Below are 27,799 nucleotides of genomic sequence, written 5' to 3'. Positions count from 1 at the left end.
GTCTCTTCCAAGGGGCATTAAAACTGTCTTGTTAAAGCACTCTGAACTCCACGTCTCTTCCAAGGTGCATTAAAACCGTCTTGTTAAACCACTCTGAACTCCACGTCTGTTTCAAGAGGCAATAAAACCGTCTTGCTAAACCACTCTGACCTCCACGTCTCTTCCAAGGGGCATTAACACCGCCTTGTTAAGTTACTGTGACCTCCACGTCTCTTCCAAGGGGCAATAAAGCCGTCTTGTTAGACCACTCTGAACTCCAAGTCTCTCCCAAGGGGCATTAAAACCGTCTTGTTAAGCTACTATGACCTTCACGTCTCTTCCAAGGGGCATTAACACCGTCTTGTTAAATCACTCTGAACTCCACGTCTCTTCCAAGGGGCATTAAAACTGTCTTATTAAGCTACTGTGACCTCCACGTCTCTTCCAAAGGGCATTATAACTGTCTTGTTAAGGTACTGTGAACTCCACGTCTCTCCCAAGGGGCATTAAAACTGTCTTATTAAGCTACTGTGACCTCCACTTCTCTTCCAAGGGGCATTTAAACCGTCTTGTTAAACCACTCGGAACTCCACGTCTCTTCCATGGGGCATTAAAAATGTTTTGCTAAACCACTCTGACCTCCACGTCTCTTCCAAGGGGCATTGAAATCCGTCTTGTTAAAACACTCTGCCCTCCACGCCTCTTCCAAGGGGCATTATAACCATCTTGATAAGCTACTGTGACCTCCACGTCTCTTCCAAGGGGCATTAAAACCGTCTTGTTAAACCACTCTGAACTCCACGTCTCTTCCAAGGGGCATTAAAACCGTCTTGTTAATTCACTCTGACCTCCACGTCTCTTCCAAGGTGCATTAAAACTGTCTTGTTAAGCTACTGTGTTCTCCACGTCTCTTCCAAGGGGCATTAAAACCGTCTTGTTAAACCACTCTGAACTCCACGTCTCTTTCAAGGGGGATTAAAACCGTCTTGATAAACCACGCTGAACTCCACTTCTCTCCCAAGGGGCATTAAAACCATCTTGTTAAGGTACTGTGACCTCCACGTCTCTTCCAAGGGGCATTAAAACCGTCTTGTTAAGATACTGTGACCTCCATGTCACTTCCAAGGGGCACAAAACCGTCTTGTTAAACCACTCTGAACTCCCCGTCTGGTCCAAAGGGCATTAAAACCGTATTGTTAAGATAATGTGACCTTCACGTCTCTTTCAAGGGGCATTAAAACCGTCTTGCTAACCACTCTGACCTCCACTTTTCTTCCAAGGGGAATTAAAACCGTCTTGTTAAGCTACTGTGACCTCCACGTCTCTTCCAAGGGGCAATAAAGCCGTTTTGTTAAACAACACTGAACTCCACGTCTCTTCCAACGGGCATTAAAACCGTATTGTTAAACCACTCTGAACTCCACGTCTCTTCCAAGGGGCATTAAAACCATCTTGTTAAGCTACTGTGACCTCCACGTCTCTTCCAAGGCTCATTAAAACTGTCTTGTTAAACCACCCTGAATTCCATGTATCTTCCAAGGGGCATTAAAACCGTCTTGTTAAACCACTCTGAACTTCACGTCTCTTCCAAGGGGCATTAAAACCGTCTTGTTAAGCTACTGTGACCTCCACGTCACTTCCAAGGGGCACAAAACCGTCTTGTTAAACCAATCTGAACTCCACTTCTCTTGCAATGGGCATGAAAACCGTCTTGTTAAAGCACACTGAACTCCACGTCTCTTCCAAGGGGCATTAAAACTGTCTTGTTAAAGCACTCTGAACTCCACGTCTCTTCCAAGGTGCATTAAAACCGTCTTGTTAAACCACTCTGAACTCCACGTCTGTTTCAAGAGGCAATAAAACCGTCTTGCTAAACCACTCTGACCTCCACGTCTCTTCCAAGGGGCATTAACACCGCCTTGTTAAGTTACTGTGACCTCCACGTCTCTTCCAAGGGGCAATAAAGCCGTCTTGTTAAACCACTCTGAACTCCAAGTCTCTCCCAAGGGGCATTAAAACCGTCTTGTTAAGCTACTATGACCTTCCCGTCTCTTCCAAGGGGCATTAACATCGTCTTGTTAAATCACTCTGAACTCCACGTCTCTTCCAAGGGGCATTAAAACTGTCTTATTAAGCTACTGTGACCTCCACGTCTCTTCCAAAGGGCATTATAACTGTCTTGTTAAGGTACTGTGACCTCCACGTCTCTCCCAAGGGGCATTAAAACTGTCTTATTAAGCTACTGTGACCTCCACTTCTCTTCCAAGGGGCATTTAAACCGTCTTGTTAAACCACTCGGAACTCCACGTCTCTTCCATGGGGCATTAAAAATGTTTTGCTAAACCACTCTGACCTCCACGTCTCTTCCAAGGGGCATTGAAATCCGTTTTGTTAAAACACTCTGCCCTCCACGTCTCTTCCAAGGGGCATTATAGCCATCTTGATAAGCTACTGTGACCTCCACGTCTCTTCCAAGGGGCATTAAAACCGTCTTGTTAAACCACTCTGAACTCCACGTCTCTTCCAAGGGGCATTAAAACCGTCTTGTTAATTCACTCTGACCTCCACGTCTCTTCCAAGGTGCATTAAAACTGTCTTGTTAAGCTACTGTGTTCTCCACGTCTCTTCCAAGGGGCATTAAAACCGTCTTGTTAAACCACTCTGAACTCCACGTCTCTTTCAAGGGGGATTAAAACAGTCTTGATAAACCACGCTGAACTCCACTTCTCTCCCAAGGGGCATTAAAACCATCTTGGAAAGGTACTGTGACCTCCACGTCTCTTCCAAGGGGCATTAAAACCGTCTTGTTAAGATACTGTGACCTACACGTCACTTCCAAGGGGCACAAAACCGTCTTGTTAAACCTCTCTGAACTCCACGTCTCTTCCAAGGGGCATTAAAACCGTCTTATTAAGCTACTGTGACCTCCACGTCTCTTCCAAGGGGCATTAAAACTGTCTTGTTAAGGTACTGTGACCTCCACATCTCTTCCAAAGGGCATTAAAACTGTCTTATTAAGCTACTGTGACCTCCACGTCTCTTCCAAGGGGCATTTAAACCGTCTTGTTAAACCACTCTGAACTCCACGTCTCTTCCATGGGGCATTAAAAAAGTTTTGCTAAACCACTCTGAACTACACATCTCTTCCAAAGCGCATTGAAAACCGTCTTGTTAAGCTACTGTGAACTCCACGTCTCTTCCAAGGGGCATTGAAAACCATCTTGTTAAACCACTCTGACCTCCACGTCTCTTCCAAGGGGCATTATAACCGTCTTGTTAAGCTACTTTGACCTCCACGTCTCTTCCAAGGGGCATTAAAACTTTCTTGTTAAGCTACTGTGAACTCCACGTCTCTTCCTAGGGGCAATAAAGCCGTCTTGTTAAACCACTCTGAACTCCATGTCTCTCCTAAGGGGCATTAAAACCGTCTTGTTAAGCTACTTTGACCTCCACGGCTCTTCCAAGGGGCATTAAAACCATCTTGTTAAACCACTCTGAACTCCACGTCTCTACCAAGGGGCATAATAACCGTCTTATTAAGCTACTGTGACCTCCATGTCTCTTCCAAGTGGCATTATTACCGTCTTGTTAAGGTACTGTGACCTCCTCGTCTCTTCCAAGGGGCATTAAAACTGTCTTGTTAAGCTACTGTGAACTCCACGTCTCTTCCAAGGGGCAATAAAGCCGTCTTGTTAAACCACTCTGAACTCCACGTGTCTCCCAAGGGGCATTAAAACCGTCTTGTTAAGCTACTATGTGCTCCACGGCTCTTCCAAGGGGCATTAAAACTATCTTGTTAAACAACTCTGAACTCCACTTCTCTTCCAAGGGGCATAATAACCGTCTTTTTAAGCTACTGTGACCTCCACGTCTCTTCCAAGGGGCATTATTACTGTCTTGTTAAGGTTCTGTGACCTCCATGTCTCTACCAAGAGGTATTAAAACTGTCTCAAAGATCTACTGTGACCTCCTCGTCTCTTCCATGGGGCATTTAAACCGTCTTGTTAAACCACTATGAACTCCACGTCTGTTCCAAGGGGCATTAAAACTATATTGTTAAGCTACTGTGACCTCCATGTCTCTTCCAAGGGGCATTAAAACCGTCTTGATAAACCACTCTGAACTCCATGTCTCTTCCAAGTGGCATTAAAACCATCTTGTTAAGCTACTGTGACCTCAACGTCTCTTCCAAGGGGCATTAAAACCGTCTTGTTAAACCACTCTGAACTCCACGTCTCTTCCAAGGGGCATTAACACCGTCTTGTTAAACCACTCTGAACTCCCCGTCTGTTCCAAAGGGCATTAAAACCGTATTGTTAAGATAATGTGACCTCCACGTCTCTTTCAAGGGGCATTAAAACCGTCTTGCTAAAGCACTCTGACCTCCAGTTTTCTTCCAAGGGGAATTAAAACCGTCTTGTTAAGCTACTCTGACCTCCACGTCTCTTCCAAGGGGCAATAAAGCCGTTTTGTTAAACAACACTGAACTCCACGTCTCTTCCAACGGGCATTAAAACCGTCTTGTTAAACCACTCTGAACTACACGTCTCTTCCAAGGGGCATTAAAACCATCTTGTTAAGCTACTGTGACCTCCAACGTCTCTTCCAAGGGGCATTAAAACCGTGTTGTTAAACCACTCTGAATTCCACGTATCTTCCAAGGGGCATTAAAACCGTCTTGTTAAACCACTCTGAACTTCACGTCTCTTCCAAGGGGCATTAAAACCGTCTTGTTAAGCTACTGTGACCTCCACGTCACTTCCAAGGGGCACAAAACCGTCTTGTTAAACCAATCTGAACTCCACTTCTCTTGCAGTGGGCATTAAAACCGTCTTGTTAAAGGACACTGAACTCCACGTCTCTTCCAAGGGGCATTAAAAACGTCTTGCTAAACCAGTCTGAACTCCACGTCTGTTCCAAGGGGCATTAAAACCGTCTTGCTAAACCATTTTGACCTCCACGTCTCTTCCAAGGGGCATTAACACCGCCTTGTTAAGTTACTGTGACCTCCACGTCTCTTCCAAGGGGCAATAAAGCCGTCTTGTTAAACCACTCTGAACTCCAAGTCTCTCCCAAGGGGCATTAAAACTGTCTTGTTAAGTTACTATGACCTCCACGTCTCTTCCAAGGGGCAATAACACCGTCTTGTTAAATCACTCTGAACTCCACGTCTCTTCCAAGGGGCATTAAAACCGTCTTATTAAGCTACTGTGACCTCCACGTCTCTTCCAAGGGGCATTATAACCGTCTTGTTAAGATACTGTGACCTCCACGTCTCTCCCAAGGGGCATTAAAACTGTCTTTTTAAGCTACTGTGACCTCCACTTCTCTTCCAAGGGGCATTTAAACCGTCTTGTTAAACCACTCGGAACTTCACGTCTCTTGCAAGGGGCATTAAAATCGTTTTGCTAAACCACTCTGAACTCCACGTCTCAGCCAAGTGGCATTGAAACCCGTCTTGTTAAACCACTCTGACCTCTACGTCTCTTCCAAGGGGCATTATAACAGTCTTGTTAAGCTACTGTGACCTCCACGTCTCTTCCAGGGGGCAATAAAACCGTCTTGTTAAACCACTCTGAACTCCACATCTCTTCCAAGGGGCATTAAAACCGTCTTGTTAATTCATTCTGACCTCCACGTCTCTTCCAATGTGCATTAAAACTGTCTTGTTAAGCTACTGTGTTCTCCACGTCTCTTCCAAGGGGCATTAAAACCGTCTTATTAAACCACTCTAAACTCCATGTCTCTTTCAAGGTGGATTAAAACCGTCTTGTTAAACCACGCTGAACTCCACTTCTCTCCCAAGGGGCATTAAAACCATCTTGTTAAGGTACTGTGACCTCCACGTCTCTACCAAGGGGCATTAAAACCGTCTTCTTAAACCACTCTGAACTCCACGTCTCTTCCAAGGGGCATTAAAACAGTCTTGTTAAACCACTCTGAACTCCCCGTCTCTTCCAAGGGCCATTAAAACCGTCTTGTTAAGATACTGTGACCTCCACGTCACTTCCAAGGGGCACAAAACCGTCTTGTTAAACCTCTCTGAACTCCGCGTCTCTTCCAAGGGGCATTAAAACCGTCTTATTAAACTACTGTGACCTCCACGTCTCTTCCAAGGGGCATTAAAACTGTCTTGTTAAGGTACTGTGACCTCCACATCTCTACCAAGGGGCATTAAAACTGTCTTATTAAGCTACTGTGACCTCCACGTCTCTTCCAAGGGGCATTTAAACCGTCTTGTTAAACCACTCTGAACTCCACGTCCCTTCCATGGGGCATTAAAAAAGTTTTGCTAAACCACTCTGACCTCCACGTCTCTTCCAAAGGGCATTGAAAAACGTCTTGTTAAGCTACTGTGACCTCCACGTCTCTTCCAAGGGGCATTGAAAACCGTCTTGTTAAACGACTCTGACCTCCACGTCTCTTCGAAGGGGCATTATAACCGTCTTGTTAAGCTACTTTGACCTCCACGTCTCTTCCAAGGGGAATTAAACCCGTCTTGTTAAACCACTCTGAACTCCAAGTCTCTTCCAAGGGGCATTAAAACCGTCTTGTTAAATGACTCTGACCTCCACGTCTCTTCCAAGGGGCATTAAAACTGTCTTGTTAAACCACTCTGAACTCCACGTCTCTTCCAAGGGTCATTAAAACCGTCTTGTTAAGCTACTTTGACCTCCACGTCTCTTCCAAGGGGAATTAAACCCGTCTTGTTAAATCACTCTGAACTCCACGTCTCTTCCAAGGGGCATTAAAACCGTCTTGTTAAATGACTCTGTCCTCCTCGTCTCTTCCAAGGGGCATTAAAACGGTCTTGTTAAACCACTCTGAACTCCACGTCTCTTCCAAGGGTCATTAAAACCGTCTTGTTAAGCTACTGTGACCTCCACATCTCTTCCAAGGGGAAATAAAGCCGTATTGTTAAACCACTCTGAACTCCACGTCTCTTCCAAGGGGCATTAAAACCGTCTTGTTAAACCACTCTGAACTCCGCGTCTCTTCCAAGGGGCAATAAAACCATCTTGTTAAGATACTGTGACCTCCACCTCTCTTCCAAGGGGCATTAAAACTGTCTTGTTAAACCACTCTGAACTCCACGTCTCTTCCAAGGGGCATTAAAACCGTCTTGTTAAAACACTCTGAACTCCACGTCTGTTTCAAGAGGCAATAAAACCGTCTTGCTAAACCACTCTGACCTCCACGTCTCTTCCAAGGGGCATTAACACCACCTTGTTAAGTTACTGTGACCTCCACGTCTCTTCCAAGGGGCAATAAAGCCGTCTTGTTAGACCACTCTGAACTCCAAGTCTCTCCCAAGGGGCATTAAAACCGTCTTGTTAAGCTACTATGACCTCCACGTCTCTTCCAAGGGGCATTAACACCGTCTTGTTAAATCACTCTGAACTCCACGTCTCTTCCAAGGGGCATTAAAACTGTCTTATTAAGCTACTGTGACCTCCACGTCTCTTCCAAAGGGCATTATAACTGTCTTGTTAAGGTACTGTGACCTCCACGTCTCTCCCAAGGGGCATTAAAACTGTCTTATTAAGCTACTGTGACCTCCACTTCTCTTCCAAGGGGCATTTAAACCGTCTTGTTAAACCACTCGGAACTCCACGTCTCTTCCATGGGGCATTAAAAATGTTTTGCTAAACCACTCTGACCTCCACGTCTCTTCCAAGGGGCATTGAAATCCGTCTTGTTAAAATACTCTGCCCTCCACGCCTCTTCCAAGGGGCATTATAACCATCTTGATAAGCTACTTTGACCTCCACGTCTCTTCCAAGGGGCATTAAAACCGTCTTGTTAAACCACTCTGAACTCCACATCTCTTCCAAGGGGCATTAAAACCGTCTTGTTAATTCACTCTGACCTCCAGGTCTCTTCCAAGGTGCATTAAAACTGTCTTGTTAAGCTACTATGTTCTCCACGTCTCTTCCAAGGGGCATTAAAACCGTCTTGTTAAACCACTCTGAACTCCACGTCTCTTTCAAGGGGGATTAAAACCGTCTTGATAAACCACGCTGAACTCCACTTCTCTCCCAAGGGGCATTAAAACGATCTTGTTAAGGTACTGTGACCTCCACGTCTCTTCCAAGGGGCATTAAAACCGTCTTGTTAAGATACTGTGACCTCCATGTCACTTCCAAGGGGCACAAAACCGTCTTGTTAAACCACTCTGAACTCCCCGTCTGGTCCAAAGGGCATTAAAACCGTATTGTTAAGATAATGTGACCTTCACGTCTCTTTCAAGGGGCATTAAAACCGTCTTGCTAAACCACTCTGACCTCCACTTTTCTTCCAAGGGGAATTAAAACCATCTTGTTAAGCTACTGTGACCTCCACGTCTCTTCCAAGGGGCAATAAAGCCGTTTTGTTAAACAACACTGAACTCCACGTCTCTTCCAACGGGCATTAAAACCGTATTGTTAAACCACTCTGAACTCCACGTCTCTTCCAAGGGGCATTAAAACCATCTTGCTAAGCTACTGTGACCTCCACGTCTCTTCCAAGGGGCATTAAAACCGTCTTGTTAAACCACCCTGAATTCCATGTATCTTCCAAGGGGCATTAAAACCGTCTTGTTAAACCACTCTGAACTTCACGTCTCTTCCAAGGGGCATTAAAACCGTCTTGTTAAGCTACTGTGACCTCCACGTCACTTCCAAGGGGCACAAAACCGTCTTGTTAAACCAATCTGAACTCCACTTCTCTTGCAATGGGCATTAAAACCGTCTTGTTAAAGCACACTGAACTCCACGTCTCTTCCAAGGGGCATTAAAACTGTCTTGTTAAAGCACTCTGAACTCCACGTCTCTTCCAAGGCGCATTAAAACCGTCTTGTTAAACCACTCTGAACTCCACGTCTGTTTCAAGAGGCAATAAAACCGTCTTGCTAAACCACTCTGACCTCCACGTCTCTTCCAAGGGGCATTAACACCGCCTTGTTAAGTTACTGTGACCTCCACGTCTCTTCCAAGGGGCAATAAAGCCGTCTTGTTAGACCACTCTGAACTCCAAGTCTCTCCCAAGGGGCATTAAAACCGTCTTGTTAAGCTACTATGACCTCCACGTCTCTTCCAAGGGGCATTAACACCGTCTTGTTAAATCACTCTGAACTCCACGTCTCTTCCAAGGGGCATTAAAACTGTCTTATTAAGCTACTGTGACCTCCACGTCTCTTCCAAAGGGCATTATAACTGTCTTGTTAAGGTACTGTGAACTCCACGTCTCTCCCAAGGGGCATTAAAACTGTCTTATTAAGCTACTGTGACCTCCACTTCTCTTCCAAGGGGCATTTAAACCGTCTTGTTAAACCACTCGGAACTCCACGTCTCTTCCATGGGGCATTAAAAATGTTTTGCTAAACCACTCTGACCTCCACGTCTCTTCCAAGGGGCATTGAAATCCGTCTTGTTAAAACACTCTGCCCTCCACGCCTCTTCCAAGGGGCATTATAACCATCTTGATAAGCTACTGTGACCTCCACGTCTCTTCCAAGGGGCATTAAAACCGTCTTGTTAAACCACTCTGAACTCCACGTCTCTTCCAAGGGGCATTAAAACCGTCTTGTTAATTCACTCTGACCTCCACGTCTCTTCCAAGGTGCATTAAAACTGTCTTGTTAAGCTACTGTGTTCTCCACGTCTCTTCCAAGGGGCATTAAAACCGTCTTGTTAAACCACTCTGAACTCCACGTCTCTTTCAAGGGGGATTAAAACCGTCTTGATAAACCACGCTGAACTCCACTTCTCTCCCAAGGGGCATTAAAACCATCTTGTTAAGGTACTGTGACCTCCACGTCTCTTCCAAGGGGCATTAAAACCGTCTTGTTAAGATACTGTGACCTCCATGTCACTTCCAAGGGGCACAAAACCGTCTTGTTAAACCACTCTGAACTCCCCGTCTGGTCCAAAGGGCATTAAAACCGTATTGTTAAGATAATGTGACCTTCACGTCTCTTTCAAGGGGCATTAAAACCGTCTTGCTAACCACTCTGACCTCCACTTTTCTTCCAAGGGGAATTAAAACCGTCTTGTTAAGCTACTGTGACCTCCACGTCTCTTCCAAGGGGCAATAAAGCCGTTTTGTTAAACAACACTGAACTCCACGTCTCTTCCAAGGGGCATTAAAACCGTATTGTTAAACCACTCTGAACTCCACGTCTCTTCCAAGGGGCATTAAAACCATCTTGTTAAGCTACTGTGACCTCCACATCTCTTCCAAGGCTCATTAAAACCGTCTTGTTAAACCACCCTGAATTCCATGTATCTTCCAAGGGGCATTAAAACCGTCTTGTTAAACCACTCTGAACTTCACGTCTCTTCCAAGGGGCATTAAAACCGTCTTGTTAAGCTACTGTGACCTCCACGTCACTTCCAAGGGGCACAAAACCGTCTTGTTAAACCAATCTGAACTCCACTTCTCTTGCAATGGGCATGAAAACCGTCTTGTTAAAGCACACTGAACTCCACGTCTCTTCCAAGGGGCATTAAAACTGTCTTGTTAAAGCACTCTGAACTCCACGTCTCTTCCAAGGTGCATTAAAACCGTCTTGTTAAACCACTCTGAACTCCACGTCTGTTTCAAGAGGCAATAAAACCGTCTTGCTAAACCACTCTGACCTCCACGTCTCTTCCAAGGGGCATTAACACCGCCTTGTTAAGTTACTGTGACCTCCACGTCTCTTCCAAGGGGCAACAAAGCCGTCTTGTTAAACCACTCTGAACTCCAAGTCTCTCCCAAGGGGCATTAAAACCGTCTTGTTAAGCTACTATGACCTTCCCGTCTCTTCCAAGGGGCATTAACACCGTCTTGTTAAATCACTCTGAACTCCACGTCTCTTCCAAGGGGCATTAAAACTGTCTTATTAAGCTACTGTGACCTCCACGTCTCTTCCAAAGGGCATTATAACTGTCTTGTTAAGGTACTGTGACCTCCACGTCTCTCCCAAGGGGCATTAAAACTGTCTTATTAAGCTACTGTGACCTCCACTTCTCTTCCAAGGGGCATTTAAACCGTCTTGTTAAACCACTCGGAACTCCACGTCTCTTCCATGGGGCATTAAAAATGTTTTGCTAAACCACTCTGACCTCCACGTCTCTTCCAAGGGGCATTGAAATCCGTTTTGTTAAAACACTCTGCCCTCCACGTCTCTTCCAAGGGGCATTATAGCCATCTTGATAAGCTACTGTGACCTCCACGTCTCTTCCAAGGGGCATTAAAACCGTCTTGTTAAACCACTCTGAACTCCACGTCTCTTCCAAGGGGCATTAAAACCGTCTTGTTAATTCACTCTGACCTCCACGTCTCTTCCAAGGTGCATTAAAACTGTCTTGTTAAGCTACTGTGTTCTCCACGTCTCTTCCAAGGGGCATTAAAACCGTCTTGTTAAACCACTCTGAACTCCACGTCTCTTTCAAGGGGGATTAAAACAGTCTTGATAAACCACGCTGAACTCCACTTCTCTCCCAAGGGGCATTAAAACCATCTTGGAAAGGTACTGTGACCTCCACGTCTCTTCCAAGGGGCATTAAAACCGTCTTGTTAAGATACTGTGACCTACACGTCACTTCCAAGGGGCACAAAACCGTCTTGTTAAACCTCTCTGAACTCCACGTCTCTTCCAAGGGGCATTAAAACCGTCTTATTAAGCTACTGTGACCTCCACGTCTCTTCCAAGGGGCATTAAAACCGTCTTGTTAAACCACTCTGAACTCTACGTCTCTTCCATGGGGCATTAAAAAAGTTTTGCTAAACCACTCTGAACTACACATCTCTTCCAAAGGGCATTGAAAACCGTCTTGTTAAGCTACTGTGAACTCCACGTCTCTTCCAAGGGGCATTGAAAACCATCTTGTTAAACCACTCTGACCTCCACGTCTCTTCCAAGGGGCATTATAACCGTCTTGTTAAGCTACTTTGACCTCCACGTCTCTTCCAAGGGGCATTAAAACTTTCTTGTTAAGCTACTGTGAACTCCACGTCTCTTCCTAGGGGCAATAAAGCCGTCTTGTTAAACCACTCTGAACTCCATGTCTCTCCTAAGGGGCATTAAAACCGTCTTGTTAAGCTACTTTGACCTCCACGGCTCTTCCAAGGGGCATTAAAACCATCTTGTTAAACCACTCTGAACTCCACGTCTCTACCAAGGGGCATAATAACCGTCTTATTAAGCTACTGTGACCTCCACGTCTCTTCCAAGTGGCATTATTACCGTCTTGTTAAGGTACTGTGACCTCCTCGTCTCTTCCAAGGGGCATTAAAACTGTCTTGTTAAGCTACTGTGAACTCCACGTCTCTTCCAAGGGGCAATAAAGCCGTCTTGTTAAACCACTCTGAACTCCACGTGTCTCCCAAGGGGCATTAAAACCGTCTTGTTAAGCTACTATGTGCTCCACGGCTCTTCCAAGGGGCATTAAAACTATCTTGTTAAACAACTCTGAACTCCACTTCTCTTCCAAGGGGCATAATAACCGTCTTTTTAAGCTACTGTGACCTCCACGTCTCTTCCAAGGGGCATTATTACTGTCTTGTTAAGGTTCTGTGACCTCCATGTCTCTACCAAGAGGTATTAAAACTGTCTCAAAGATCTACTGTGACCTCCTCGTCTCTTCCATGGGGCATTTAAACCGTCTTGATAAACCACTCTGAACTCCATGTCTCTTCCAAGTGGCATTAAAACCATCTTGTTAAGCTACTGTGACCTCAACGTCTCTTCCAAGGGGCATTAAAACCGTCTTGTTAAACCACTCTGAACTCCACGTCTCTTCCAAGGGGCATTAACACCGTCTTGTTAAACCACTCTGAACTCCCCGTCTGTTCCAAAGGGCATTAAAACCGTATTGTTAAGATAATGTGACCTCCACGTCTCTTTCAAGGGGCATTAAAACCGTCTTGCTAAAGCACTCTGACCTCCAGTTTTCTTCCAAGGGGAATTAAAACCATCTTGTTAAGCTACTGTGACCTCCACGTCTCTTCCAAGGGGCAATAAAGCCGTTTTGTTAAACAACACTGAACTCCACGTCTCTTCCAACGGGCATTAAAACCGTCTTGTTAAACCACTCTGAACTCCACGTCTCTTCCAAGGGGCATTAAAACCATCTTGTTAAGCTACTGTGACCTCCAACGTCTCTTCCAAGGGGCATTAAAACCGTGTTGTTAAACCACTCTGAATTCCACGTATCTTCCAAGGGGCATTAAAACCGTCTTGTTAAACCACTCTGAACTTCACGTCTCTTCCAAGGGGCATTAAAACCGTCTTGTTAAGCTACTGTGACCTCCACGTCACTTCCAAGGGGCACAAAACCGTCTTGTTAAACCAATCTGAACTCCACTTCTCTTGCAATGGGCATGAAAACCGTGTTGTTAAAGCACACTGAACTCCACGTCTCTTCCAAGGGGCATTAAAACTGTCTTGTTAAAGCACTCTGAACTCCACGTCTCTTCCAAGGTGCATTAAAACCGTCTTGTTAAACCACTCTGAACTCCACGTCTGTTTCAAGAGGCAATAAAACCGTCTTGCTAAACCACTCTGACCTCCACGTCTCTTCCAAGGGGCAATAAAGCCGTCTTGTTAAACCACTCTGAACTCCAAGTCTCTCCCAAGGGGCATTAAAACTGTCTTGTTAAGTTACTATGACCTCCACGTCTCTTCCAAGGGGCAATAACACCGTCTTGTTAAATCACTCTGAACTCCACGTCTCTTCCAAGGGGCATTAAAACCGTCTTATTAAGCTACTGTGACCTCCACGTCTCTTCCAAGGGGCATTATAACCGTCTTGTTAAGATACTGTGACCTCCACGTCTCTCCCAAGTGGCATTAAAACTGTCTTTTTAAGCTACTGTGACCTCCACTTCTCTTCCAAGGGGCATTTAAACCGTCTTGTTAAACCACTCGGAACTTCACGTCTCTTGCAAGGGGCATTAAAATCGTTTTGCTAAACCACTCTGAACTCCACGTCTCAGCCAAGTGGCATTGAAACCCGTCTTGTTAAACCACTCTGACCTCTACGTCTCTTCCAAGGGGCATTATAACAGTCTTGTTAAGCTACTGTGACCTCCACGTCTCTTCCAGGGGGCAATAAAACAGTCTTGTTAAACCACTCTGAACTCCACATCTCTTCCAAGGGGCATTAAAACCGTCTTGTTAATTCATTCTGACCTCCACGTCTCTTCCAATGTGCATTAAAACTGTCTTGTTAAGCTACTGTGTTCTCCACGTCTCTTCCAAGGGGCATTAAAACCGTCTTATTAAACCACTCTAAACTCCATGTCTCTTTCAAGGTGGATTAAAACCGTCTTGTTAAACCACGCTGAACTCCACTTCTCTCCCAAGGGGCATTAAAACCATCTTGTTAAGGTACTGTGACCTCCACGTCTCTACCAAGGGGCATTAAAACCGTCTTCTTAAACCACTCTGAACTCCACGTCTCTTCCAAGGGGCATTAAAACAGTCTTGTTAAACCACTCTGAACTCCCCGTCTCTTCCAAGGGCCATTAAAACCGTCTTGTTAAGATACTGTGACCTCCACGTCACTTCCAAGGGGCACAAAACCGTCTTGTTAAACCTCTCTGAACTCCGCGTCTCTTCCAAGGGGCATTAAAACCGTCTTATTAAACTACTGTGACCTCCACGTCTCTTCCAAGGGGCATTAAAACTGTCTTGTTAAGGTACTGTGACCTCCACATCTCTACCAAGGGGCATTAAAACTGTCTTATTAAGCTACTGTGACCTCCACGTCTCTTCCAAGGGGCATTTAAACCGTCTTGTTAAACCACTCTGAACTCCACGTCCCTTCCATGGGGCATTAAAAAAGTTTTGCTAAACCACTCTGACCTCCACGTCTCTTCCAAAGGGCATTGAAAAACGTCTTGTTAAGCTACTGTGACCTCCACGTCTCTTCCAAGGGGCATTGAAAACCGTCTTGTTAAACGACTCTGACCTCCACGTCTCTTCGAAGGGGCATTATAACCGTCTTGTTAAGCTACTTTGACCTCCACGTCTCTTCCAAGGGGAATTAAACCCGTCTTGTTAAACCACTCTGAACTCCAAGTCTCTTCCAAGGGGCATTAAAACCGTCTTGTTAAATGACTCTGACCTCCACGTCTCTTCCAAGGGGCATTAAAACTGTCTTGTTAAACCACTCTGAACTCCACGTCTCTTCCAAGGGTAATTAAAACCGTCTTGTTAAGCTACTTTGACCTCCACGTCTCTTCCAAGGGGAATTAAACCCGTCTTGTTAAATCACTCTGAACTCCACGTCTCTTCCAAGGGGCATTAAAACCGTCTTGTTAAATGACTCTGTCCTCCTCGTCTCTTCCAAGGGGCATTAAAACGGTCTTGTTAAACCACTCTGAACTCCACGTCTCTTCCAAGGGTCATTAAAACCATCTTGTTAAGCTACTGTGACCTCCACATCTCTTCCAAGGGGAAATAAAGCCGTATTGTTAAACCACTCTGAACTCCACGTCTCTTCCAAGGGGCATTAAAACCGTCTTGTTAAACCACTCTGAACTCCGCGTCTCTTCCAAGGGGCAATAAAACCATCTTGTTAAGATACTGTGACCTCCACCTCTCTTCCAAGGGGCATTAAAACTGTCTTGTTAAACCACTCTGAACTCCACGTCTCTTCCAAGGGGCATTAAAACCGTCTTGTTAAAACACTCTGAACTCCCCGTCTCTTCCAAGGGGCATTAAAACCATTTTGTTAAGATACTGTGACCTCCACCTCTCTTCCAAGGGGCATTAAAACTGTCTTGTTAAACCACTCTGAACTCCACGTCTCTTCCAAGTGGCATTAAAACCGTCTTGTTAAAACACTCTGAACTCCCCGTCTCTTCCAAGGGGCATTAAAACCGTCTTGTTAAGATACTGTGACCTCCAAGTCACTTCCAAGGGGCACAAAACTGTCTTGTTAAACCACTCTGAACTCCACGTCTCTTCCAAGGGGCATTAAAACCGTCTTGTTAAGCACTCTGAACTCCACGTCTCTTCCAAGGGGCATTAAAACCGTCTTGTTAAACCACTCTGAACTCCACTTCTCTTCCAAGGGGTGTTAAAACCGTCTTTCTCAACCACTCTGACCCCCACGTCTCCTCCAAGGGGCATAAACACCATCTTGTTAAGCTACTGTGACCTCCACATCTTTTCCAAGGGGCATTAATACAATCTTGTTAAACCACTCAGAACTCCACGTCTCTTCCAAGGGGCATTAAACCGTCTTGTTAAGCTACTGTGACCTCCTCGTCTCTTCCAAGGGGCATTAAAACTGTCTTGTTAAGCTACTGTGAACTCCACGTCTCTTCCAAGGGGCAATAAAGCCGTCTTGTTAAACCACTCTGAACTCCACGTGTCTCCCAAGGGGCATTAAAACCGTCTTGTTAAGCTACTATGTCCTCCACGGCTCTTCCAAGGGGCATTAAAACTATCTTGTTAAACAACTCTGTACTCAACTTCTCTTCCAAGGGGCATAATAACCGTCTTTTTAAGCTACTGTGACCTCCACGTCTCTTCCAAGGGGCATTATTACCGTCTTGTTAAGATTCTGTGACCTCCATGTCTCTACCAAGAGGTATTAAAACTGTGTCAAAGAGCTACTGTGACCTCCTCGTCTCTTCCATGGGGCATTTAAACCGTCTTGTTAAACAACTATGAACTCCACGTCTGTTCCAAGGGGCATTAAAACTATATTGTTAAGCTACTGTGACCTCCATGTCTCTTCCAAGGGGCATTAAAACCATCTTGTTAAACCACTCTGAACTCCATGTCTCATCCAAGTGGCATTAAAACCATCTTGTTAAGCTACTGTGACCTCAACGTCTCTTCCAAGGGGCATTAAAACCGTCTTGTTAAACCACTCTGAACTCCACGTCTCTTCCAAGGGGCATTAACACCGTCTTGTTAAACCACTCTGAACTCCCCGTCTGTTCCAAAGGGCATTAAAACCGTATTGTTAAGATAATGTGACCTCCACGTCTCTTTCAAGGGGCATTAAAACCGTCTTGCTAAACCACTCTGACCTCCACTTTTCTTCCAAGGGGAATTAAAACCGTCTTGTTAAGCTACTGTGACCTCCACGTCTCTTCCAAGGGGCAATAAAGCCGTTTTGTTAAACAACACTGAACTCCACGTCTCTTCCAACAGGCATTAAAACCGTCTTGTTAAACCACTCTGAACTCCACGTCTCTTCCAAGGGGCATTAAAACCATCTTGTTAAGCGACTGTGACCTCCACGTCTCTTCCAAGGGGCATTAAAACCGTCTTGTTAAAACACTCTGAATTCCACGTATCTTCCAAGGGGCATTAAAACCGTCTTGATAAACCACTCTGAACTCCATGTCTCTTCCAAGTGGCATTAAAACCATCTTGTTAAGCTACTGTGACCTCAACGTCTCTTCCAAGGGGCATTAAAACCGTCTTGTTAAACCACTCTGAACTCCACGTCTCTTCCAAGGGGCATTAACACCGTCTTGTTAAACCACTCTGAACTCCCCGTCTGTTCCAAAGGGCATTAAAACCGTATTGTTAAGATAATGTGACCTCCACGTCTCTTTCAAGGGGCATTAAAACCGTCTTGCTAAACCACTCTGACCTCCACTTTTCTTCCAAGGGGAATTAAAACCGTCTTGTTAAGCTACTGTGACCTCCACGTCTCTTCCAAGGGGCAATAAAGCCGTTTTGTTAAACAACACTGAACTCCACGTCTCTTCCAACGGGCATTAAAACCGTCTTGTTAAACCACTCTGAACTCCACGTCTCTTCCAAGGGGCATTAAAACCATCTTGTTAAGCTACTGTGACCTCCACGTCTCTTCCAAGGGGCATTAAAACCGTCTTGTTAAACCACTCTGAATTCCACGTATCTTCCAAGGGGCATTAAAACCGTCTTGTTAAACCACTCTGAACTTCACGTCTCTTCCAAGGGGCATTAAAACCGTCTTGTTAAGCTACTGTGACCTCCACGTCACTTCCAAGGGGCACAAAACCGTCTTGTTAAACCAATCTGAACTCCACTTCTCTTGCAGTGGGCATTAAAACCGTCTTGTTAAAGGACAATGAACTCCACGTCTCTTCCAAGGGGCATTAAAACCGTCTTGCTAAACCAGTCTGAACTCCACGTCTGTTCCAAGGGGCATTAAAACCGTCTTGCTAAACCATTTTGACCTCCACGTCTCTTCCAAGGGGCATTAACACCGCCTTGTTAAGTTACTGTGACCTCCACGTCTCTTCCAAGGGGCAATAAAGCCGTCTTGTTAAACCACTCTGAACTCCAAGTCTCTCCCAAGGGGCATTAAAACTGTCTTGTTAAGTTACTATGACCTCCACGTCTCTTCCAAGGGGCATTAACACCGTCTTGTTAAATCACTCTGAACTCCACGTCTCTTCCAAGGGGCATTAAAACCGTCTTATTAAGCTACTGTGACCTCCACGTCTCTTCCAAGGGGCATTATAACCGTCTTGTTAAGATACTGTGACCTCCACGTCTCTCCCAAGGGGCATTAATACTGTCTTTTTAAGCTACTGTGACCTTCACTTCTCTTCCAAGGGGCATTTAAACCGTCTTGTTAAACCACTCGGAACTTCACGTCTCTTGCAAGGGGCATTAAAAACGTTTTGCTAAACCACTCTGAACTCCACGTTTCTTCCAAGTGGCATTGAAACCCGTCTTGTTAAACCACTCTGACCTCCACGTCTCTTCCAAGGGGCATTAAAACCGTCTTGTTAAACCACTCTGAACTCCACATCTCATCCAAGGGGCATTAAAACCGTCTTGTTAATTCACTCTGACCTCCACGTCTCTTCCAATGTGCATTAAAACTGTCTTGTTAAGCTACTGTGTTCTCCACGTCTCTTCCAAGGGGCATTAAAACCGTCTTATTAATCCACTCTGAACTCCATGTCTCTTTCAAGGTGGATTAAAACCGTCTTGTTAAACCACGCTGAACTCCACTTCTCTCCCAAGGGGCATTAAAACCATCTTGTTAAGGTACTGTGACCTCCACGTCTCTACCAAGGGGCATTAAAACCGTCTTGTTAAACCACTCTGAACTCCACGTCTCTTCCAAGGGGCATTAAAACAGTCTTGTTAAACCACTCTGAACTCCCTGTCTCTTCCAAGGGCCATTAAAACCGTCTTGTTAAGATACTGTGACCTCCACGTCACTTCCAAGGGGCACAAAACCGTCTTGTTAAACCTCTCTGAACTCCGCGTCTCTTCCAAGGGGCATTAAAACCGTCTTATTAAACTACTGTGACCTCCACGTCTCTTCCAAGGGGCATTAAAACTGTCTTGTTAAGGTACTGTGACCTCCATATCTCTACCAAGGGGCATTAAAACTGTCTTATTAAGCTACTGTGACCTCCACGTCTCTTCCAAGGGGCAATTAAACCGTCTTGTTAAACCACTCTGAACTCCACGTCCCTTCCATGGGGCATTAAAAAGGTTTTGCTAAACCACTCTGACCTCCACGTCTCTTCCAAAGGGCATTGAAAAACGTCTTGTTAAGCTATTGTGACCTCCACGTCTCTTCCAAGGGGCATTGAAAACTGTCTTGTTAAACGACTCTGACCTCCACGTCTCTTCGAAGGGGCATTATAACCGTCTTGTTAAGCTTCTTTGAACTCCACGTCTCTTCCAAGGGGAATTAAACCCGTCTTGTTAAACCACTCTGAACTCCAAGTCTCTTCCAAGGGGCATTAAAACCGTCTTGTTAAATGACTCTGACCTCCACGTCTCTTCCAAGGGGCATTAAAACTGTCTTGTTAAACCACTCTGAACTCCACGTCTCTTCCAAGGGTCATTAAAACCGTTTTGTTAAGCTACTTTGACCTCCACGTCTCTTCCAAGGGGAATTAAACCCGTCTTGTTAAATCACTCTGAACTCCACGTCTCTTCCAAGGGGCATTAAAACCGTCTTGTTAAATGACTCTGTCCTCCTCGTCTCTTCCAAGGGGCATTAAAACCGTCTTGTTAAACCACTCTGAACTCCACGTCTCTTCCAAGGGTCATTAAAACCGTCTTGTTAAGCTACTGTGACCTCCACATCTCTTCCAAGGGGAAATAAAGCCGTATTGTTAAACCACTCTGAACTCCACGTCTCTTCCAAGGGGCATTAAAACCGTCTTGTTAAACCACTCTGAACTCCGCGTCTCTTCCAAGGGGCATTAAAACCATCTTGTTAAGATACTGTGACCTCCACCTCTCTTCCAAGGGGCATTAAAACTGTCTTGTTAAACCACTCTGAACTCCACGTCTCTTCCAAGGGGCATTAAAACCGTCTTGTTAAAACACTCTGAACTTCCCGTCTCTTCCAAGGGGCATTAAAACCATTTTGTTAAGATACTGTGACCTCCACCTCTCTTCCAAGGGGCATTAAAACTGTCTTGTTAAACCACTCTGAACTCCACGTCTCTTCCAAGTGGCATTAAAACCGTCTTGTTAAAACACTCTGAACTCCCCGTCTCTTCCAAGGGGCATTAAAACCGTCTTGTTAAGATACTGTGACCTCCAAGTCACTTCCAAGGGGCACAAAACTGTCTTGTTAAACCACTCTGAACTCCACGTCTGTTCCAAAGGGCATTAAAACCGTATTGTTAAGATAATGTGACCTCCACGTCTCTTTCAAGGGGCATTAAAACCGTCTTGCTAAACCACTCTGACCTCCACTTTTCTTCCAAGGGGAATTAAAACCGTCTTGTTAAGCTACTGTGACCTCCACGTCTCTTCCAAGGGGCAATAAAGCCGTTTTGTTAAACAACACTGAACTCCACGTCTCTTCCAACGGGCATTAAAACCGTCTTGTTAAACCACTCTGAACTCCACGTCTCTTCCAAGGGGCATTAAAACCATCTTGTTAAGCTACTGTGACCTCCACGTCTCTTCCAAGGGGCATTAAAACCGTCTTGTTAAACCACTCTGAATTCCACGTATCTTCCAAGGGGCATTAAAACCGTCTTGTTAAACCACTCTGAACTTCACGTCTCTTCCAAGGTGCATTAAAACCGTCTTGTTAAGCTACTGTGACCTCCACGTCACTTCCAAGGGGCACAAAACCGTCTTGTTAAACCAATCTGAACTCCACTTCTCTTGCAGTGGGCATTAAAACCGTCTTGTTAAAGGACACTGAACTCCACGTCTCTTCCAAGGGGCATTAAAACCGTCTTGCTAAACCAGTCTGAACTCCACGTCTGTTCCAAGGGGCATTAAAACCGTCTTGCTAAACCATTTTGACCTCCACGTCTCTTCCAAGGGGCATTAACACCGCCTTGTTAAGTTACTGTGACCTCCACGTCTCTTCCAAGGGGCAATAAAGCCGTCTTGTTAAACCACTCTGAACTCCAAGTCTCTCCCAAGGGGCATTAAAACTGTCTTGTTAAGTTACTATGACCTCCACGTCTCTTCCAAGGGGCATTAACACCGTCTTGTTAAATCACTCTGAACTCCACGTCTCTTCCAAGGGGCATTAAAACCGTCTTATTAAGCTACTGTGACCTCCACGTCTCTTCCAAGGGGCATTATAACCGTCTTGTTAAGATACTGTGACCTCCACGTCTCTCCCAAGGGGCATTAATACTGTCTTTTTAAGCTACTGTGACCTTCACTACTCTTCCAAGGGGCATTTAAACCGTCTTGTTAAACCACTCGGAACTTCACGTCTCTTGCAAGGGGCATTAAAAACGTTTTGCTAAACCACTCTGAACTCCACGTTTCTTCCAAGTGGCATTGAAACCCGTCTTGTTAAACCACTCTGACCTCCACGTCTCTTCCAAGGGGCATTAAAACCGTCTTGTTAAACCACTCTGAACTCCACATCTCATCCAAGGGGCATTAAAACCGTCTTGTTAATTCACTCTGACCTCCACGTCTCTTCCAATGTGCATTAAAACTGTCTTGTTAAGCTACTGTGTTCTCCACGTCTCTTCCAAGGGGCATTAAAACCGTCTTATTAATCCACTCTGAACTCCATGTCTCTTTCAAGGTGGATTAAAACCGTCTTGTTAAACCACGCTGAACTCCACTTCTCTCCCAAGGGGCATTAAAACCATCTTGTTAAGGTACTGTGACCTCCACGTCTCTACCAAGGGGCATTAAAACCGTCTTGTTAAACCACTCTGAACTCCACGTCTCTTCCAAGGGGCATTAAAACAGTCTTGTTAAACCACTCTGAACTCCCCGTCTCTTCCAAGGGCCATTAAAACCGTCTTGTTAAGATACTGTGACCTCCACGTCACTTCCAAGGGGCACAAAACCGTCTTGTTAAACCTCTCTGAACTCCGCGTCTCTTCCAAGGGGCATTAAAACCGTCTTATTAAACTACTGTGACCTCCACGTCTCTTCCAAGGGGCATTAAAACTGTCTTGTTAAGGTACTGTGACCTCCATATCTCTACCAAGGGGCATTAAAACTGTCTTATTAAGCTACTGTGACCTCCACGTCTCTTCCAAGGGGCATTTAAACCGTCTTGTTAAACCACTCTGAACTCCACGTCCCTTCCATGGGGCATTAAAAAAGTTTTGCTAAACCACTCTGACCTCCACGTCTCTTCCAAAGGGCATTGAAAAACGTCTTGTTAAGCTATTGTGACCTCCACGTCTCTTCCAAGGGGCATTGAAAACTGTCTTGTTAAACGACTCTGACCTCCACGTCTCTTCGAAGGGGCATTATAACCGTCTTGTTAAGCTACTTTGAACTCCACGTCTCTTCCAAGGGGAATTAAACCCGTCTTGTTAAACCACTCTGAACTCCAAGTCTCTTCCAAGGGGCATTAAAACCGTCTTGTTAAATGACTCTGACCTCCACGTCTCTTCCAAGGGGCATTAAAACTGTCTTGTTAAACCACTCTGAACTCAACGTCTCTTCCAAGGGTCATTAAAACCGTTTTGTTAAGCTACTTTGACCTCCACGTCTCTTCCAAGGGGAATTAAACCCGTCTTGTTAAATGACTCTGTCCTCCTCGTCTCTTCCAAGGGGCATTAAAACCGTCTTGTTAAACCACTCTGAACTCCACGTCTCTTCCAAGGGTCATTAAAACCTTCTTGTTAAGCTACTGTGACCTCCACATCTCTTCCAAGGGGAAATAAAGCCGTATTGTTAAACCACTCTGAACTCCACGTCTCTTCCAAGGGGCATTAAAACCGTCTTGTTAAACCACTCTGAACTCCCCGTCTCTTCCAAGGGGCATTAAAACCATCTTGTTAAGATACTGTGACCTCCACCTCTCTTCCAAGGGGCATTAAAACTGTCTTGTTAAACCACTCTGAACTCCACGTCTCTTCCAAGGGGCATTAAAACCGTCTTGTTAAAACACTCTGAACTTCCCGTCTCTTCCAAGGGGCATTAAAACCATTTTGTTAAGATACTGTGACCTCCACCTCTCTTCCAAGGGGCACTAAAACTGTCTTGTTAAACCACTCTGAACTCCACGTCTCTTCCAAGTGGCATTAAAACCGTCTTGTTAAAACACTCTGAACTCCCCGTCTCTTCCAAGGGGCATTAAAACCGTCTTGTTAAGATACTGTGACCTCCAAGTCACTTCCAAGGGGCACAAAACTGTCTTGTTAAACCACTCTGAACTCCACGTCTCTTCCAAGGGGCATTAAAACCGTCTTGTTAAGCACTCTGAACTCCACGTCTCTTCCAAGGGGCATTAAAACCGTCTTGTTAAACCACTCTGAACTCCACTTCTCTTCCAAGGGGTGTTAAAACCGTCTTTCTCAACCACTCTGACCCCCACGTCTCCTCCAAGGGGCATAAACACCATCTTGTTAAGCTACTGTGACCTCCACATCTTTTCCAAGGGGCATTAATACTATCTTGTTAAACCACTCAGAACTCCACGTCTCTTCCAAGGGGCATTAAACCGTCTTGTTAAGCTACTGTGACCTCCTCGTCTCTTCCAAGGGGCATTAAAACTGTCTTGTTAAGCTACTGTGAACTCCACGTCTCTTCCAAGGGGCAATAAAGCCGTCTTGTTAAACCACTCTGAACTCCACGTGTCTCCCAAGGGGCATTAAAACCGTCTTGTTAAGCTACTATGTCCTCCACGGCTTTTCCAAGGGGCATTAAAACTATCTTGTTAAACAACTCTGTACTCCACTTCTCTTCCAAGGGGCATAATAACCGTCTTTTTAAGCTACTGTGACCTCCACGTCCCTTCCAAGGGGCATTATTACCGTCTTGTTAAGGTTCTGTGACCTCCATGTCTCTACCAAGAGGTATTAAAACTGTGTCAAAGAGCTACTGTGACCTCCTCGTCTCTTCCATGGGGCATTTAAACCGTCTTGTTAAACCACTATGAACTCCACGTCTGTTCCAAGGGGCATTAAAACTATATTGTTAAGCTACTGTGACCTCCATGTCTCTTCCAAGGGGCATTAAAACCATCTTGTTAAACCACTCTGAACTCCATGTCTCATCCAAGTGGCATTAAAACCATCTTGTTAAGCTACTGTGACCTCAACGTCTCTTCCAAGGGGCATTAAAACCGTCTTGTTAAACCACTCTGAACTCCACGTCTCTTCCAAGGGGCATTAACACCGTCTTGTTAAACCACTCTGAATTCCGCGTCTGTTCCAAAGGGCATTAAAACCGTATTGTTAAGATAATGTGACCTCCACGTCTCTTTCAAGGGGCATTAAAACCGTCTTGCTAAACCACTCTGACCTCCACTTTTCTTCCAAGGGGAATTAAAACCGTCTTGTTAAGCTACTGTGACCTCCACGTCTCTTCCAAGGGGCAATAAAGCCGTTTTGTTAAACAACACTGAACTCCACGTCTCTTCCAACAGGCATTAAAACCGTCTTGTTAAACCACTCTGAACTCCACGTCTCTTCCAAGGGGCATTAAAACCATCTTGTTAAGCGACTGTGACCTCCACGTCTCTTCCAAGGGGCATTAAAACCGTCTTGTTAAAACACTCTGAATTCCACGTATCTTCCAAGGGGCATTAAAACCGTCTTGATAAACCACTCTGAACTCCATGTCTCTTCCAAGTGGCATTAAAACCATCTTGTTAAGCTACTGTGACCTCAACGTCTCTTCCAAGGGGCATTAAAACCATCTTGTTAAACCACTCTGAACTCCACGTCTCTTCCAAGGGGCATTAACACCGTCTTGTTAAACCACTCTGAACTCCCCGTCTGTTCCAAAGGGCATTAAAACCGTATTGTTAAGATAATGTGACCTCCACGTCTCTTTCAAGGGGCATTAAAACCGTCTTGCTAAACCACTCTGACCTCCACTTTTCTTCCAAGGGGAATTAAAACCGTCTTGTTAAGCTACTGTGACCTCCACGTCTCTTCCAAGGGGCAATAAAGCCGTTTTGTTAAACAACACTGAACTCCACGTCTCTTCCAACGGGCATTAAAACCGTCTTGTTAAACCACTCTGAACTCCACGTCTCTTCCAAGGGGCATTAAAACCATCTTGTTAAGCTACTGTGACCTCCACGTCTCTTCCAAGGGGCATTAAAACCGTCTTGTTAAACCACTCTGAATTCCACGTATCTTCCAAGGGGCATTAAAACCGTCTTGTTAAACCACTCTGAACTTCACGTCTCTTCCAAGGGGCATTAAAACCGTCTTGTTAAGCTACTGTGACCTCCACGTCACTTCCAAGGGGCACAAAACCGTCTTGTTAAACCAATCTGAACTCCACTTCTCTTGCAGTGGGCATTAAAACCGTCTTGTTAAAGGACACTGAACTCCACGTCTCTTCCAAGGGGCATTAAAACCGTCTTGCTAAACCAGTCTGAACTCCACGTCTGTTCCAAGGGGCATTAAAACCGTCTTGCTAAACCATTTTGACCTCCACGTCTCTTCCAAGGGGCATTAACACCGCCTTGTTAAGTTACTGTGACCTCCACGTCTCTTCCAAGGGGCAATAAAGCCGTCTTGTTAAACCACTCTGAACTCCAAGTCTCTCCCAAGGGGCATTAAAACTGTCTTGTTAAGTTACTATGACCTCCACGTCTCTTCCAAGGGGCATTAACACCGTCTTGTTAAATCACTCTGAACTCCACGTCTCTTCCAAGGGGCATTAAAACCGTCTTATTAAGCTACTGTGACCTCCAAGTCGCTTCCAAGGGGCATTATAACCGTCTTGTTAAGATACTGTGACCTCCACGTCTCTCCCAAGGGGCATTAAAACTGTCTTTTTAAGCTACTGTGACCTTCACTTCTCTTCCAAGGGGCATTTAAACCGTCTTGTCAAACCACTCGGAACTTCACGTCTCTTGCAAGGGGCATTAAAAACGTTTTGCTAAACCACTCTGAACTCCACGTTTCTTCCAAGTGGCATTGAAACCCGTCTTGTTAAACCACTCTGACCTCCACGTCTCTTCCAAGGGGCATTAAAACCGTCTTGTTAAACCACTCTGAACTCCACATCTCATCCAAGGGGCATTAAAACCGTCTTGTTAATTCACTCTGACCTCCACGTCTCTTCCAATGTGCATTAAAACTGTCTTGTTAAGCTACTGTGTTCTCCACGTCTCTTCCAAGGGGCATTAAAACCGTCTTATTAATCCACTCTGAACTCCATGTCTCTTTCAAGGTGGATTAAAACCGTCTTGTTAAACCACGCTGAACTCCACTTCTCTCCCAAGGGGCATTAAAACCATCTTGTTAAGGTACTGTGACCTCCACGTCTCTACCAAGGGGCATTAAAACCGTCTTGTTAAACCACTCTGAACTCCACGTCTCTTCCAAGGGGCATTAAAACAGTCTTGTTAAACCACTCTGAACTTCCCGTCTCTTCCAAGGGCCATTAAAACCGTCTTGTTAAGATACTGTGACCTCCACGTCACTTCCAAGGGGCACAAAACCGTCTTGTTAAACCTCTCTGAACTCCGCGTCTCTTCCAAGGGGCATTAAAACCGTCTTATTAAACTACTGTGACCTCCACGTCTCTTCCAAGGGGCATTAAAACTGTCTTGTTAAGGTACTGTGACCTCCATATCTCTACCAAGGGGCATTAAAACTGTCTTATTAAGCTACTGTGACCTCCACGTCTCTTCCAAGGGGCATTTAAACCGTCTTGTTAAACCACTCTGAACTCCACGTCCCTTCCATGGGGCATTAAAAAAGTTTTGCTAAACCACTCTGACCTCCACGTCTCTTCCAAAGGGCATTGAAAAACGTCTTGTTAAGCTATTGTGACCTCCACGTCTCTTCCAAGGGGCATTGAAAACTGTCTTGTTAAACGACTCTGACCTCCACGTCTCTTCGAAGGGGCATTATAACCGTCTTGTTAAGCTACTTTGAACTCCACGTCTCTTCCAAGGGGAATTAAACCCGTCTTGTTAAACCACTCTGAACTCCAAGTCTCTTCCAAGGGGCATTAAAACCGTCTTGTTAAATGACTCTGACCTCCACGTCTCTTCCAAGGGGCATTAAAACTGTCTTGTTAAACCACTCTGAACTCCACGTCTCTTCCAAGGGTCATTAAAACCGTTTTGTTAAGCTACTTTGACCTCCACGTCTCTTCCAAGGGGAATTAAACCCGTCTTGTTAAATCACTCTGAACTCCACGTCTCTTCCAAGGGGCATTAAAACCGTCTTGTTAAATGACTCTGTCCTCCTCGTCTCTTCCAAGGGGCATTAAAACCGTCTTGTTAAACCACTCTGAACTCCACGTCTCTTCCAAGGGTCATTAAAACCGTCTTGTTAAGCTACTGTGACCTCCACATCTCTTCCAAGGGGAAATAAAGCCGTATTGTTAAACCACTCTGAACTCCACGTCTCTTCCAAGGGGCATTAAAACCGTCTTGTTAAACCACTCTGAACTCCGCGTCTCTTCCAAGGGGCATTAAAACCATCTTGT

The sequence above is a fragment of the Phyllobates terribilis genome, unplaced genomic scaffold (genome assembly GCF_046119375.1).
Source record: "Phyllobates terribilis strain yellow unplaced genomic scaffold, ASM4611937v1 Scaffold_13__5_contigs__length_258822181, whole genome shotgun sequence".
NCBI lineage: Eukaryota > Metazoa > Chordata > Amphibia > Anura > Dendrobatidae > Phyllobates > Phyllobates terribilis.
Note: the sequence above shows the minus strand (reverse complement) of the source record.